Genomic DNA, 18129 nt, shown 5'->3' on the forward strand with positions numbered 1-18129 from the left:
GTAATAGCTCCATTGTATAGCGACGCGTAATTGTTTGCAATTCTTGTGCAGTATACTTCTTCGGGTCGATACGTATGCCACCCTTGGAACCACCAAACGGTACATTCACGCAAGCCGTCTTAAACGCCATCAGATAAGCCAAAGCGCGTATCTCATCGGCGTCGACGTCCATGGCAAAACGTATGCCTACAAAAGAGGAACGGATATGATCAGTCAGTTATATATATCATGCTAGACATCAGCAGTTGAAGCATTGAAAAGGAAGAACATTTTCTTGAAACACACAACTACATGCATATATTCTAGAAAATTCGTTGAGAAATTTTTTGAATATACCAGCTTTTCTAGAAAAATAATAGCCAATAATATAATTGAACCCACCGCCTTTGAGTGGTAATCTGTGTCTAGTGTGGTGTGCGCGATAGCCGGTGATTAGCTCGTAATTGCCATCACTTCTTATTATAGGGAAGGTAACTTCCAATAGATTTGTAGTGCAGCCCATCAATTTAAGCATGGCGGAAACACGTTGTTCACGCTGTTCCTTCTTCATGTAAGGATACTTTTCCAGCTCCTTTATCATCATCGGCTCCATTAGCTGAGCGGCCGAGTGATAATAATACTCAACCATGTGTGCAAATGGTGGGTCTTTGTCTTTATTGATTTTTTCCAAATGCTTGGGCATCACGTGCTTTTCACGCGTAGCTCCAAGTCCGGTCCAGTTTAAAACTGTCTTCGATAGTGAAGATCGTAAAAGTTTACCATTTAAAAGGAAGGACATATTGCCTTGCGATAATGCAATCCCAGTTATGATTTTTTTTGTGTGTTTTTGTAAGAAATTTTTTGCACTCACTTTTTCGGCAATTATTTTGGTATCCGCTGATTTTGTTGTATATTGTATATATACAATTGTATTACGAATATATAAATATTCCACAATATTCAGTAAGAAAATATTTTTTGTTTATTTATTATTTGCGTCAGGTTTTTTTTTGTAATTATTTTCTTCGAGAACAAATTCAAATCGCTCCGTTCAACACAACTGTTCTTATGAAAATCTCAATATCAACTGAACTGAGAAAAATTAATTTGACAATATTGACTGTTTATGTTTTGAAGTTTTGATTTTTTCTGTTGAAAATATGTTAATGTTAATGTTTTTTTAATGTTAATTATTTTATTCTGGCAAAAATTTTGGATTTTGGGGATCGTAAAAAATGACGAATAATGCATAATAACCCCTACCCACTTACTACGCTATTTTTGGTGCATTTGGTGGATGGATTTTTGGTACCATTCACCACTTTTTTGGTGCATTTTGGTGCATTTGATGCATTGACGCGTGGTGAAAACCCGATTTTTTCACGGCGCGCAAATGGGGTTATACAGGTCGTATGAGTACCATATTACCAAAAACAGAAAAACAGATATAAGGGTACCAAAACAGAGGTAAGTGGGTAGGGGTTTTGTTTTTTAATTGTAAAACTGTTGCTGTCAAGAAGCCATTTTGTTTGTGTTTGTGTAAAGAAATATTTATTTAAAAATTGAAGAAAAATATACAAAAGGATATTACACTTTGGATCTTATAAATATATAAATGTAAAATGTGTAAAAATAAACAATCGCCTAGCGACTTCAGACGCATTCTGCAATTATTGCTGAGAAATGCCCTCCAATTCTAATGCTCGGAAAATCTTCGAAATCGAGTAAATAAAGGCGGCGGTGCGTAAATCATTGCAGTGGTGAATGCCACCAAAATTGGCGTAGTAAGTGGGTAGGGGTTTTTTTTTTAATTGTTAAACTGTTGCTGTCAAGAAGCCATTCTGTTTGTGTTTTTGTAAAGAAATATTTATTTAAAAATTTAAGAAAAATATACAAAAGGATATTACACTTTGGATCTTATAAATATATAAATGTAAAATTTGTAAAAATAAATAATCGCCAAGCGACTTCAGACGCATTCTGTAATTATTGTTGAGAAATGCCCTCCATTTCTAAGGCTCGGAAAATCTTAGAAATCGAGTAAATAAAGGCAGCGGTGCGTAAATCATTGCAGAGACCGAATTCATTGGCCACAATCTTAATGCCTGCCCCCGCAGTTTCCATAACTGTTTGTAGTCCTGCGTCTACAATATCCGCCTCCTTCGTACAGTCTCTTATGAGCTTTAACTTTTTGTTTGGCTTGAACTTATCCTAAATAAATAAATTAAAAAAATTCATATTAACAAATTAACTTATTTGCACGGTGGTCAAAGTTCACTTACCTCGCACTCATTCATGGAGTTAAAGATCTCGTTGATTATGGCTTTCTCGCGTTTAACATTCATTTTGCCATAAGATACATGATTGATATTCTTTAAGTACTCAAAGTAGGATACCGTTACACCGCCAGCATTGCAAAACAAATCCGGTATAATGAGTACATTCTTTTTACGTAATATTTCATCGGCAGCTGGCGTCGAAGGACCATTAGCGCCTTCTAAAATCATCTTGGCTTGTACACTGTTAGCATTTTCGACAGTGAGAACCTTTTGCGTAGAGCAAGGCATTAGTATATCGCATTTTTCACCCAACAAACTGCCCTCTTTTTCGGTGGCTTTGGTATAGCCCTTGATTGATTTATTATTTTTTGCATAATACTCCATTAAGTCCTAAGTATATGAAGAAAATTAAAAAAATATTATCATGGAGATATTTATTTTCAATACGCCACATACCTTTGGATCAATGCCATTCTCATTTACTAGAGACACGTCAAATTCTTGAACACCGATCAGTTTGGCACCGGCTTCCACTACAAAAACGGATGCATGGGAACCGACATTGCCAAACCCTTGTACGATCACGGTTTTATCTTTCCAACCAGTCTTCCAGCCTAATAAATCCATCCAATCTTTATCCATAATAAAACATTCAGCCGCCTTAAATAGACCACGTCCCGTGGCGGCGGTGCGACCATTTATACCGCCTATTTCTACTGGCTTACCAGTCGTGATGGCCAATGCATCTACATCGTTATAGCCTAGAAGAACAATTTATTTGTCTATCAAGACGTTTTCTAATATTTCATAAAAAAAAATTACCAAAAGTTTTAATATATTGATCCACCAACCAACTCATCTCGCGTTGGCTGGTATTCACATCTGGTGCCGGTACATCTATACCCGGACCTATCATATTGCGACGTAATAGCTCCATTGTATAGCGACGCGTAATTGTTTGCAATTCTTGTGCAGTATACTTCTTCGGGTCGATACGTATGCCACCCTTGGAACCACCAAACGGTACATTCACGCAAGCCGTCTTAAACGCCATCAGATAAGCCAAAGCGCGTATCTCATCGGCGTCGACGTCCATGGCAAAACGTATGCCTACAAAAGAGGAACGGATATTATCAGTCAGTTATATATATCATGCTAGACATCAGCAGTTGAAGCATTGAAAAGGAAGAACATTTTCTTGAAACACACAACTACATGCATATATTCTAGAAAATTCGTTGAGAAATTTTTTGAATATACCAGCTTTTCTAGAAAAATAATAGCCAATAATATAATTGAACCCACCGCCTTTGAGTGGTAATCTGTGTCTAGTGTGGTGTGCGCGATAGCCGGTGATTAGCTCGTAATTGCCATCACTTCTTATTATAGGGAAGGTAACTTCCAATAGATTTGTAGTGCAGCCCATCAATTTAAGCATGGCGGAAACACGTTGTTCACGCTGTTCCTTCTTCATGTAAGGATACTTTTCCAGCTCCTTTATCATCATCGGCTCCATTAGCTGAGCGGCCGAGTGATAATAATACTCAACCATGTGTGCAAATGGTGGGTCTTTGTCTTTATTGATTTCTTCCAAATGCTTGGGCATCACGTGCTTTTCACGCGTAGCTCCAAGTCCGGTCCAGTTTAAAACTGTCTTCGATAGTGAAGATCGTAAAAGTTTACCATTTAAAAGGAAGGACATATTGCCTTGCGATAATGCAATCCCAGTTATGATTTTTTTTGTGTGTTTTTGTAAGAAATTTTTTGCACTCACTTTTTCGGCAATTATTTTGGTATCCGCTGATTTTGTTGTATATTGTATATATACAATTGTATTACGAATATATAAATATTCCACAATATTCAGTAAGAAAATATTTTTTGTTTATTTATTATTTGCGTCAGGTTTTTTTTTGTAATTATTTTCTTCGAGAACAAATTCAAATCGCTCCGTTCAACACAACTTCTTCTTCTTAACTGGCGTAGAAACCGCTTACGCGGTTATAGCCGAGTCCACAACAGTGCGCCACGCATCTCTCCTTTTGGCGGTTTGGCGCCAATTGGTAATACCAAGTGAAGACAGGTCCTTCTCCACCTGGTCCTTCCACCGGAGTGGAGGTCTCCCTCTTCCTCGGCTTCCACCAGCGGGTACTGCATCGAAAACTTTCAGAGCTGGGGCACTTTCATCCATTCGAACAACATGACCCAGCCAGCGTAGCCGCTGTCTTTTTATTCGCTGGACTATGTCTATGTCGTCGAACAACACATACAGCTCATCATTCCATCTTCTGCGGTATTCGCCGTTGCCAATGTTTAAGGGACCGTAAATCTTCCGCAAAACCTTTCTCTCGAAAACTCCTAGTGCCGTCTCATCGGATGTTGACACCGTCCACGCTTCTGCACCATAAAGTAGGACGGGAATGATGAGGGACTTGTAGAGTTTAGTTTTTGTTCGTCGAGAGAGGACTTTACTTTTCAATTGCCTACTCAGTCCATAGTAGCACCTGTTGGCAAGAGTGATTCTGCGTTGGATTTCAAGGCTGACATTATTATCGGTGTTAATGTTGGTTCCTAGGTATACGAAATTATCTACAACTTCAAAGTTATGACTGTCAACAGTGACGTGGGAGCCAAGACGCGAATGCGCTGACTGTTTGTTTGATGACAGGAGATATTTCGTCTTGTCCTCGTTCACCACCAGACCCATTCGCTTCGCTTCCTTATCCAGGCGGGAAAAAGCAGAACTAACGGCGCGGGTGTTGTTTCCGATGATATCAATATCATCGGCGTACGCCAGGAGCTGTACACTCTTGTAGAAGATTGTACCTTCTCTATTTAGCTCTGCAGCTCTTATAATTTTCTCCAGCATCAAGTTAAAGAAGTCGCACGATAGCGAGTCACCTTGTCTGAAACCTCGTTTGGTATCGAACGGCTCGGAGAGGTCCTTCCCGATCCTGACGGAGCTTTTGGTGTTGCTCAACGTCAACTTACACAGCCGTATTAGTTTTGCGGGGATACCAAATTCAGATATCGCGGCATAAAGGCAGCTCCTTTTCGTGCTGTCGAAAGCAGCTTTAAAGTCGACAAATAGATGGTGTGTGTCGATCCTTTTTTCACGGGTCTTCTCCAAGATTTGGCGCATGGTGAATATCTGGTCAGTTGTTGATTTTCCAGGTCTAAAGCCACACTGATAAGGTCCAATCAGTTTGTTGACGGTGGGCTTTAGTCTTTCACACAGTACGCTCGATAGAACCTTATAAGCGATGTTAAGGAGGCTTATCCCACGATAGTTGGCGCAGATTGTGGGGTCTCCCTTTTTGTGGATTGGGCAGAGTACACTGAGATTCCAATCGTCGGGCATGCTTTCTTCCGACCATATTTCGCAAAGAAGCTGATGCATGCACCTTATCAGCTCTTCGCCGCCGTATTTGAATAGCTCGGCCGGCAATCCATCGGCCCCCGCCGCCTTGTTGTTCTTCAAGCGGGTAATTGCTATTCTAATTTCTTCACGGTCGGGCAATGGAACATCTGTTCCATCGTCGTCGATTGGGGAATCGGGTTCGCCATCTCCTGGTGTTGTACTTTCACTGCCATTCAGCAGGCTGGAGAAGTGTTCCCTCCACAAACACAGTATACTCTGGTCATCAACCACTAGATCACCGCTGGGGGTCCTACAGGAGTGTGCTCCGGTCTTGAAACCTTCAGTTAGTCGCCGGATCTTTTCGTAAAATTTTCGAGCATTACCCCTGTCGGCCAGCTTGTCAAGCTCTTCATACTCACGCATTTCTGCCTCTTTCTTTCTTTTTCTGCAAATGCGTCTCGCTTCCCTCTTCAGCTCTCGGTATCTTTCCCATCCCGCTCGTGTTGCTGTCGATCGCAACATTGCGAGGTAGGCAGTCTGTTTTCTCTCCACTGCGAGACGACAATCCTCATCATACCAGCTGTTTTTTTGGCTTTTCCGAAAGCCAATGGTTTCGGTTGCAGCTGTACGTAAGGAGTTTGATATGCCGTCCCACAGCTCCCTTATACCGAGATGCTGATGAGTGCTCTCAGAGAGCAGGAGTGCAAGTCGAGTAGAAAATCGTTCGGCTGTCGGTTGTGATTGCAGCTTCTCGATGTCGAACCTTCCTTGTGTTTGTTGACGTGTGCGCTTTTCTACACAGAGGCGGGTGCGTATCTTAGCTGCTACAAGATAGTGGTCCGAGTCGATGTTGGGACCACGAAGCGTACGCACATCAAAAACACTGGAGACATGTCGTCCATCTATCACAACATGATCGATCTGGTTGCGAGTGATTCGATCCGGGGACAGCCAAGTAGCTTAATGGATTTTCTTATGCTGGAATCTAGTGCTACAGATGACCATATTTCGGGCCCCGGCGAAGTCGATCAGCCTCAGACCGTTTGGTGATGTTTCGTCATGGAGGCTGAATTTTCCGACTGTTGTGCCAAAGACACCTTCTTTACCCACCCTAGCGTTGAAATCGCCAAGCACGATTTTGACATCGTGGCGGGGGCAGCGCTCATAGGTACGTTCTAGGCGCTCATAGAAGGTATCTTTGATCACTTCGCCTTTCTCTTCCGTCGGGGCGTGGGCGCAAATAAGCGATATGTTGAAGAACCTCGCTTTGATGCGGATTGTGGCTAGACGTTCATCCACCGGAGTGAATGCCAGGACTCGACGACGGAGTCTCTCTCCCACCACGAATCCCACACCGAATTTGCGCTCCTTTATATGGCCGCTGTAGTAGATGTCACAAGGACCCACCTTCTTCCGTCCTTGTCCCGTCCATCGCATTTCTTGGATTGCGCTGATGCCAGCCTTTACTCTTACGAGGACATCAACCAGCTGGGCAGAGGCACCTTCCCAATTAAGGGTCCGGACATTCCAGGTGCATGCCCTTAAATCATAGTCCTTTATACGTTTGCCGTGGTCGTCATCAAAAGGGGGGTTTCTCATCCGAGGCCTGTGTTTCTTATTCACTGGTTATTCGTTTTTATGCGGTGGGTCCCAAGCCCTACGCACAACCGCATAAGCGGGATTCGCCTTCTCACTTTAGCTCGCTTCCAGACGGATGTCTGTTGGCTACCCAGAGGATACTTGGTCTAAGACCGGAAGTTGTGAGCTGCTTGAGCCACATGTAAAAGAATCGTTCCTGGCCACTCCCAAGTGAATGACAGTCAGAAACTTTCCTCACTTAGGTGAACTTCTACATATGACTCCATCCTCCACAACTGTTGACACAACTGTTCTTATGAAAATCTCAATATCAACTGAACTGAGAAAAATAAATTTGACAATATTGACTGTTTATGTTTTGAAGTTTTGATTTTTTCTGTTGAAAATATGTTAATGTTAATGTTTTTTTAATGTTAATTATTTTATTCTGGCAAAAATTTTGGATTTTGGGGATCGTAAAATATGACGAATAATGCATAATAACCCCTACCCACTTACTACGCTATTTTTGGTGCATTTGGTGGATGGATTTTTGGTACCATTCACCACTTTTTTGGTGCATTTTGGTGCATTTGATGCATTGGCGCGTGGTGAAAAACCGATTTTTTCACGGCGCGCAAATGGGGTTATACAGGTCGTATGAGTACCATATTACCAAAAACAGAAAAACAGATATAAGGGTACCAAAAACAGAGGTAAGTGGGTAGGGGTTTTGTTTTTTAATTGTAAAACTGTTGCTGTCAAGAAGCCATTTTGTTTGTGTTTGTGTAAAGAAATATTTATTTAAAAATTGAAGAAAAATATACAAAAGGATATTACACTTTCGATCTTATAAATATATAAATGTAAAATGTGTAAAAATAAACAATCGCCTAGCGACTTCAGACGCATTCTGCAATTATTGCTGAGAAATGCCCTCCAATTCTAATGCTCGGAAAATCTTCGAAATCGAGTAAATAAAGGCGGCGGTGCGTAAATCATTGTAGTGGTGAATGCCACCAAAATTGGCGTAGTAAGTGGGTAGGGGTTTTTTTTTTTTAATTGTTAAACTGTTGCTGTCAAGAAGCCATTCTGTTTGTGTTTTTGTAAAGAAATATTTATTTAAAAATTTAAGAAAAATATACAAAAGGATATTACACTTTGGATCTTATAAATATATAAATGTAAAATTTGTAAAAATAAATAATCGCCAAGCGACTTCAGACGCATTCTGTAATTATTGTTGAGAAATGCCCTCCATTTCTAAGGCTCGGAAAATCTTAGAAATCGAGTAAATAAAGGCAGCGGTGCGTAAATCATTGCAGAGACCGAATTCATTGGCCACAATCTTAATGCCTGCCCCCGCAGTTTCCATAACTGTTTGTAGTCCTGCGTCTACAATATCCGCCTCCTTCGTACAGTCTCTTATGAGCTTTAACTTTTTGTTTGGCTTGAACTTATCCTAAATAAATAAATTAAAAAAATTCATATTAACAAATTAACTTATTTGCACGGTGGTCAAAGTTCACTTACCTCGCACTCATTCATGGAGTTAAAGATCTCGTTGATTATGGCTTTCTCGCGTTTAACATTCATTTTGCCATAAGATACATGATTGATATTCTTTAAGTACTCAAAGTAGGATACCGTTACACCGCCAGCATTGCAAAACAAATCCGGTATAATGAGTACATTCTTTTTACGTAATATTTCATCGGCAGCTGGCGTCGAAGGACCATTAGCGCCTTCTAAAATCATCTTGGCTTGTACACTGTTAGCATTTTCGACAGTGAGAACCTTTTGCGTAGAGCAAGGCATTAGTATATCGCATTTTTCACCCAACAAACTGCCCTCTTTTTCGGTGGCTTTGGTATAGCCCTTGATTGATTTATTATTTTTTGCATAATACTCCATTAAGTCCTAAGTATATGAAGAAAATTAAAAAAATATTATCATGGAGATATTTATTTTCAATACGCCACATACCTTTGGATCAATGCCATTCTCATTTACTAGAGACACGTCAAATTCTTGAACACCGATCAGTTTGGCACCGGCTTCCACTACAAAAACGGATGCATGGGAACCGACATTGCCAAACCCTTGTACGATCACGGTTTTATCTTTCCAACCAGTCTTCCAGCCTAATAAATCCATCCAATCTTTATCCATAATAAAACATTCAGCCGCCTTAAATAGACCACGTCCCGTGGCGGCGGTGCGACCATTTATACCGCCTATTTCTACTGGCTTACCAGTCGTGATGGCCAATGCATCTACATCGTTATAGCCTAGAAGAACAATTTATTTGTCTATCAAGACGTTTTCTAATATTTCATAAAAAAAAATTACCAAAAGTTTTAATATATTGATCCACCAACCAACTCATCTCGCGTTGGCTGGTATTCACATCTGGTGCCGGTACATCTATACCCGGACCTATCATATTGCGACGTAATAGCTCCATTGTATAGCGACGCGTAATTGTTTGCAATTCTTGTGCAGTATACTTCTTCGGGTCGATACGTATGCCACCCTTGGAACCACCAAACGGTACATTCACGCAAGCCGTCTTAAACGCCATCAGATAAGCCAAAGCGCGTATCTCATCGGCGTCGACGTCCATGGCAAAACGTATGCCTACAAAAGAGGAACGGATATTATCAGTCAGTTATATATATCATGCTAGACATCAGCAGTTGAAGCATTGAAAAGGAAGAACATTTTCTTGAAACACACAACTACATGCATATATTCTAGAAAATTCGTTGAGAAATTTTTTGAATATACCAGCTTTTCTAGAAAAATAATAGCCAATAATATAATTGAACCCACCGCCTTTGAGTGGTAATCTGTGTCTAGTGTGGTGTGCGCGATAGCCGGTGATTAGCTCGTAATTGCCATCACTTCTTATTATAGGGAAGGTAACTTCCAATAGATTTGTAGTGCAGCCCATCAATTTAAGCATGGCGGAAACACGTTGTTCACGCTGTTCCTTCTTCATGTAAGGATACTTTTCCAGCTCCTTTATCATCATCGGCTCCATTAGCTGAGCGGCCGAGTGATAATAATACTCAACCATGTGTGCAAATGGTGGGTCTTTGTCTTTATTGATTTTTTCCAAATGCTTGGGCATCACGTGCTTTTCACGCGTAGCTCCAAGTCCGGTCCAGTTTAAAACTGTCTTCGATAGTGAAGATCGTAAAAGTTTACCATTTAAAAGGAAGGACATATTGCCTTGCGATAATGCAATCCCAGTTATGATTTTTTTTGTGTGTTTTTGTAAGAAATTTTTTGCACTCACTTTTTCGGCAATTATTTTGGTATCCGCTGATTTTGTTGTATATTGTATATATACAATTGTATTACGAATATATAAATATTCCACAATATTCAGTAAGAAAATATTTTTTGTTTATTTATTATTTGCGTCAGGTTTTTTTTTGTAATTATTTTCTTCGAGAACAAATTCAAATCGCTCCGTTCAACACAACTGTTCTTATGAAAATCTCAATATCAACTGAACTGAGAAAAATAAATTTGACAATATTGACTGTTTATGTTTTGAAGTTTTGATTTTTTCTGTTGAAAATATGTTAATGTTAATGTTTTTTTAATGTTAATTATTTTATTCTGGCAAAAATTTTGGATTTTGGGGATCGTAAAAAATGACGAATAATGCATAATAACCCCTACCCACTTACTACGCTATTTTTGGTGCATTTGGTGGATGGATTTTTGGTACCATTCACCACTTTTTTGGTGCATTTTGGTGCATTTGATGCATTGGCGCGTGGTGAAAAACCGATTTTTTCACGGCGCGCAAATGGGGTTATACAGGTCGTATGAGTACCATATTACCAAAAACAGAAAAACAGATATAAGGGTACCAAAAACAGAGGTAAGTGGGTAGGGGTTTTGTTTTTTAATTGTAAAACTGTTGCTGTCAAGAAGCCATTTTGTTTGTGTTTGTGTAAAGAAATATTTATTTAAAAATTGAAGAAAAATATACAAAAGGATATTACACTTTCGATCTTATAAATATATAAATGTAAAATGTGTAAAAATAAACAATCGCCTAGCGACTTCAGACGCATTCTGCAATTATTGCTAGAAATGCCCTCCAATTCTAATGCTCGGAAAATCTTCGAAATCGAGTAAATAAAGGCGGCGGTGCGTAAATCATTGCAGTGGTGAATGCCACCAAAATTGGCGTAGTAAGTGGGTAGGGGTTTTTTTTTTTAATTGTTAAACTGTTGCTGTCAAGAAGCCATTCTGTTTGTGTTTTTGTAAAGAAATATTTATTTAAAAATTTAAGAAAAATATACAAAAGGATATTACACTTTGGATCTTATAAATATATAAATGTAAAATTTGTAAAAATAAATAATCGCCAAGCGACTTCAGACGCATTCTGTAATTATTGTTGAGAAATGCCCTCCATTTCTAAGGCTCGGAAAATCTTAGAAATCGAGTAAATAAAGGCAGCGGTGCGTAAATCATTGCAGAGACCGAATTCATTGGCCACAATCTTAATGCCTGCCCCCGCAGTTTCCATAACTGTTTGTAGTCCTGCGTCTACAATATCCGCCTCCTTCGTACAGTCTCTTATGAGCTTTAACTTTTTGTTTGGCTTGAACTTATCCTAAATAAATAAATTAAAAAAATTCATATTAACAAATTAACTTATTTGCACGGTGGTCAAAGTTCACTTACCTCGCACTCATTCATGGAGTTAAAGATCTCGTTGATTATGGCTTTCTCGCGTTTAACATTCATTTTGCCATAAGATACATGATTGATATTCTTTAAGTACTCAAAGTAGGATACCGTTACACCGCCAGCATTGCAAAACAAATCCGGTATAATGAGTACATTCTTTTTACGTAATATTTCATCGGCAGCTGGCGTCGAAGGACCATTAGCGCCTTCTAAAATCATCTTGGCTTGTACACTGTTAGCATTTTCGACAGTGAGAACCTTTTGCGTAGAGCAAGGCATTAGTATATCGCATTTTTCACCCAACAAACTGCCCTCTTTTTCGGTGGCTTTGGTATAGCCCTTGATTGATTTATTATTTTTTGCATAATACTCCATTAAGTCCTAAGTATATGAAGAAAATTAAAAAAATATTATCATGGAGATATTTATTTTCAATACGCCACATACCTTTGGATCAATGCCATTCTCATTTACTAGAGACACGTCAAATTCTTGAACACCGATCAGTTTGGCACCGGCTTCCACTACAAAAACGGATGCATGGGAACCGACATTGCCAAACCCTTGTACGATCACGGTTTTATCTTTCCAACCAGTCTTCCAGCCTAATAAATCCATCCAATCTTTATCCATAATAAAACATTCAGCCGCCTTAAATAGACCACGTCCCGTGGCGGCGGTGCGACCATTTATACCGCCTATTTCTACTGGCTTACCAGTCGTGATGGCCAATGCATCTACATCGTTATAGCCTAGAAGAACAATTTATTTGTCTATCAAGACGTTTTCTAATATTTCATAAAAAAAAATTACCAAAAGTTTTAATATATTGATCCACCAACCAACTCATCTCGCGTTGGCTGGTATTCACATCTGGTGCCGGTACATCTATACCCGGACATATCATATTGCGACGTAATAGCTCCATTGTATAGCGACGCGTAATTGTTAGCAATTCTTGTGCAGTATACTTCTTCGGGTCGATACGTATGCCACCCTTGGAACCACCAAACGGTACATTCACGCAAGCCGTCTTAAACGCCATCAGATAAGCCAAAGCGCGTATCTCATCGGCGTCGACGTCCATGGCAAAACGTATGCCTACAAAAGAGGAACGGATATTATCAGTCAGTTATATATATCATGCTAGACATCAGCAGTTGAAGCATTGAAAAGGAAGAACATTTTCTTGAAACACACAACTACATGCATATATTCTAGAAAATTCGTTGAGAATTTTTTTGAATATACCAGCTTTTCTAGAAAAATAATAGCCAATAATATAATTGAACCCACCGCCTTTGAGTGGTAATCTGTGTCTAGTGTGGTGTGCGCGATAGCCGGTGATTAGCTCGTAATTGCCATCACTTCTTATTATAGGGAAGGTAACTTCCAATAGATTTGTAGTGCAGCCCATCAATTTAAGCATGGCGGAAACACGTTGTTCACGCTGTTCCTTCTTCATGTAAGGATACTTTTCCAGCTCCTTTATCATCATCGGCTCCATTAGCTGAGCGGCCGAGTGATAATAATACTCAACCATGTGTGCAAATGGTGGGTCTTTGTCTTTATTGATTTTTTCCAAATGCTTGGGCATCACGTGCTTTTCACGCGTAGCTCCAAGTCCGGTCCAGTTTAAAACTGTCTTCGATAGTGAAGATCGTAAAAGTTTACCATTTAAAAGGAAGGACATATTGCCTTGCGATAATGCAATCCCAGTTATGATTTTTTTTGTGTGTTTTTGTAAGAAATTTTTTGCACTCACTTTTTCGGCAATTATTTTGGTATCCGCTGATTTTGTTGTATATTGTATATATACAATTGTATTACGAATATATAAATATTCCACAATATTCAGTAAGAAAATATTTTTTGTTTATTTATTATTTGCGTCAGGTTTTTTTTTGTAATTATTTTCTTCGAGAACTAATTCAAATCGCTCCGTTCAACACAACTGTTCTTATGAAAATCTCAATATCAACTGAACTGAGAAAAATAAATTTGACAATATTGACTGTTTATGTTTTGAAGTTTTGATTTTTTCTGTTGAAAATATGTTAATGTTAATGTTTTTTTAATGTTAATTATTTTATTCTGGCAAAAATTTTGGATTTTGGGGATCGTAAAAAATGACGAATAATGCATAATAACCCCTACCCACTTACTACGCTATTTTTGGTGCATTTGGTGGATGGATTTTTGGTACCATTCACCACTTTTTTGGTGCATTTTGGTGCATTTGATGCATTGGCGCTTGGTGAAAAACCGATTTTTTCACGGCGCGCAAATGGGGTTATACAGGTCGTATGAGTACCATATTACCAAAAACAGAAAAACAGATATAAGGGTACCAAAAACAGAGGTAAGTGGGTAGGGGTTTTGTTTTTTAATTGTAAAACTGTTGCTGTCAAGAAGCCATTTTGTTTGTGTTTGTGTAAAGAAATATTTATTTAAAAATTGAAGAAAAATATACAAAAGGATATTACACTTTCGATCTTATAAATATATAAATGTAAAATGTGTAAAAATAAACAATCGCCTAGCGACTTCAGACGCATTCTGCAATTATTGCTGAGAAATGCCCTCCAATTCTAATGCTCGGAAAATCTTCGAAATCGAGTAAATAAAGGCGGCGGTGCGTAAATCATTGCAGTGGTGAATGCCACCAAAATTGGCGTAGTAAGTGGGTAGGGGTTTTTTTTTTTAATTGTTAAACTGTTGCTGTCAAGAAGCCATTCTGTTTGTGTTTTTGTAAAGAAATATTTATTTAAAAATTTAAGAAAAATATACAAAAGGATATTACACTTTGGATCTTATAAATATATAAATGTAAAATTTGTAAAAATAAATAATCGCCAAGCGACTTCAGACGCATTCTGTAATTATTGTTGAGAAATGCCCTCCATTTCTAAGGCTCGGAAAATCTTAGAAATCGAGTAAATAAAGGCAGCGGTGCGTAAATCATTGCAGAGACCGAATTCATTGGCCACAATCTTAATGCCTGCCCCCGCAGTTTCCATAACTGTTTGTAGTCCTGCGTCTACAATATCCGCCTCCTTCGTACAGTCTCTTATGAGCTTTAACTTTTTGTTTGGCTTGAACTTATCCTAAATAAATAAATTAAAAAAATTCATATTAACAAATTAACTTATTTGCACGGTGGTCAAAGTTCACTTACCTCGCACTCATTCATGGAGTTAAAGATCTCGTTGATTATGGCTTTCTCGCGTTTAACATTCATTTTGCCATAAGATACATGATTGATATTCTTTAAGTACTCAAAGTAGGATACCGTTACACCGCCAGCATTGCAAAACAAATCCGGTATAATGAGTACATTCTTTTTACGTAATATTTCATCGGCAGCTGGCGTCGAAGGACCATTAGCGCCTTCTAAAATCATCTTGGCTTGTACACTGTTAGCATTTTCGACAGTGAGAACCTTTTGCGTAGAGCAAGGCATTAGTATATCGCATTTTTCACCCAACAAACTGCCCTCTTTTTCGGTGGCTTTGGTATAGCCCTTGATTGATTTATTATTTTTTGCATAATACTCCATTAAGTCCTAAGTATATGAAGAAAATTAAAAAAATATTATCATGGAGATATTTATTTTCAATACGCCACATACCTTTGGATCAATGCCATTCTCATTTACTAGAGACACGTCAAATTCTTGAACACCGATCAGTTTGGCACCGGCTTCCACTACAAAAACGGATGCATGGGAACCGACATTGCCAAACCCTTGTACGATCACGGTTTTATCTTTCCAACCAGTCTTCCAGCCTAATAAATCCATCCAATCTTTATCCATAATAAAACATTCAGCCGCCTTAAATAGACCACGTCCCGTGGCGGCGGTGCGACCATTTATACCGCCTATTTCTACTGGCTTACCAGTCGTGATGGCCAATGCATCTACATCGTTATAGCCTAGAAGAACAATTTATTTGTCTATCAAGACGTTTTCTAATATTTCATAAAAAAAAATTACCAAAAGTTTTAATATATTGATCCACCAACCAACTCATCTCGCGTTGGCTGGTATTCACATCTGGTGCCGGTACATCTATACCCGGACCTATCATATTGCGACGTAATAGCTCCATTGTATAGCGACGCGTAATTGTTTGCAATTCTTGTGCAGTATACTTCTTCGGGTCGATACGTATGCCACCCTTGGAACCACCAAACGGTACATTCACGCAAGCCGTCTTAAACGCCATCAGATAAGCCAAAGCGCGTATCTCATCGGCGTCGACGTCCATGGCAAAACGTATGCCTACAAAAGAGGAACGGATATTATCAGTCAGTTATATATATCATGCTAGACATCAGCAGTTGAAGCATTGAAAAGGAAGAACATTTTCTTGAAACACACAACTACATGCATATATTCTAGAAAATTTGTTGAGAAATTTTTTGAATATACCAGCTTTTCTAGAAAAATAATAGCCAATAATATAATTGAACCCACCGCCTTTGAGTGGTAATCTGTGTCTAGTGTGGTGTGCGCGATAGCCGGTGATTAGCTCGTAATTACCATCACTTCTTATTATAGGGAAGGTAACTTCCAATAGATTTGTAGTGCAGCCCATCAATTTAAGCATGGCGGAAACACGTTGTTCACGCTGTTCCTTCTTCATGTAAGGATACTTTTCCAGCTCCTTTATCATCATCGGCTCCATTAGCTGAGCGGCCGAGTGATAATAATACTCAACCATGTGTGCAAATGGTGGGTCTTTGTCTTTATTGATTTTTTCCAAATGCTTGGGCATCACGTGCTTTTCACGCGTAGCTCCAAGTCCGGTCCAGTTTAAAACTGTCTTCGATAGTGAAGATCGTAAAAGTTTACCATTTAAAAGGAAGGACATATTGCCTTGCGATAATGCAATCCCAGTTATGATTTTTTTTGTGTGTTTTTGTAAGAAATTTTTTGCACTCACTTTTTCGGCAATTATTTTGGTATCCGCTGATTTTGTTGTACAATTGTATTACGAATATATAAATATTCCACAATATTCAGTAAGAAAATATTTTTTGTTTATTTATTATTTGCGTCAGGTTTTTTTTTGTAATTATTTTCTTCGAGAACAAATTCAAATCGCTCCGTTCAACACAACTGTTCTTATGAAAATCTCAATATCAACTGAACTGAGAAAAATTAATTTGACAATATTGACTGTTTATGTTTTGAAGTTTTGATTTTTTCTGTTGAAAATATGTTAATGTTAATGTTTTTTTAATGTTAGTTATTTTATTCTGGCAAAAATTTTGGATTTTGGGGATCGTAAAAAATGACGAATAATGCATAATAACCCCTACCCACTTACTACGCTATTTTTGGTGCATTTGGTGGATGGATTTTTGGTACCATTCACCACTTTTTTGGTGCATTTTGGTGCATTTGATGCATTGACGCGTGGTGAAAAACCGATTTTTTCACGGCGCGCAAATGGGGTTATACAGGTCGTATGAGTACCATATTACCAAAAACAGAAACACAGATATAAGGGTACCAAAAACAGAGGTAAGTGGGTAGGGGTTTTGTTTTTTAATTGTAAAACTGTTGCTGTCAAGAAGCCATTTTGTTTGTGTTTGTGTAAAGAAATATTTATTTAAAAATTGAAGAAAAATATACAAAAGGATATTACACTTTCGATCTTATAAATATATAAATGTAAAATGTGTAAAAATAAACAATCGCCTAGCGACTTCAGACGCATTCTGCAATTATTGCTGAGAAATGCCCTCCAATTCTAATGCTCGGAAAATCTTCGAAATCGAGTAAATAAAGGCGGCGGTGCGTAAATCATTGCAGTGGTGAATGCCACCAAAATTGGCGTAGTAAGTGGGTAGGGGTTTTTTTTTAAATTGTTAAACTGTTGCTGTCAAGAAGCCATTCTGTTTGTGTTTTTGTAAAGAAATATTTATTTAAAAATTTAAGAAAAATATACAAAAGGATATTACACTTTGGATCTTATAAATATATAAATGTAAAATTTGTAAAAATAAATAATCGCCAAGCGACTTCAGACGCATTCTGTAATTATTGTTGAGAAATGCCCTCCATTTCTAAGGCTCGGAAAATCTTAGAAATCGAGTAAATAAAGGCAGCGGTGCGTAAATCATTGCAGAGACCGAATTCATTGGCCACAATCTTAATGCCTGCCCCCGCAGTTTCCATAACTGTTTGTAGTCCTGCGT

Source organism: Zeugodacus cucurbitae, chromosome 3 (genome assembly GCF_028554725.1).
Source record: "Zeugodacus cucurbitae isolate PBARC_wt_2022May chromosome 3, idZeuCucr1.2, whole genome shotgun sequence".
NCBI classification, from domain to species: domain Eukaryota; kingdom Metazoa; phylum Arthropoda; class Insecta; order Diptera; family Tephritidae; genus Zeugodacus; species Zeugodacus cucurbitae.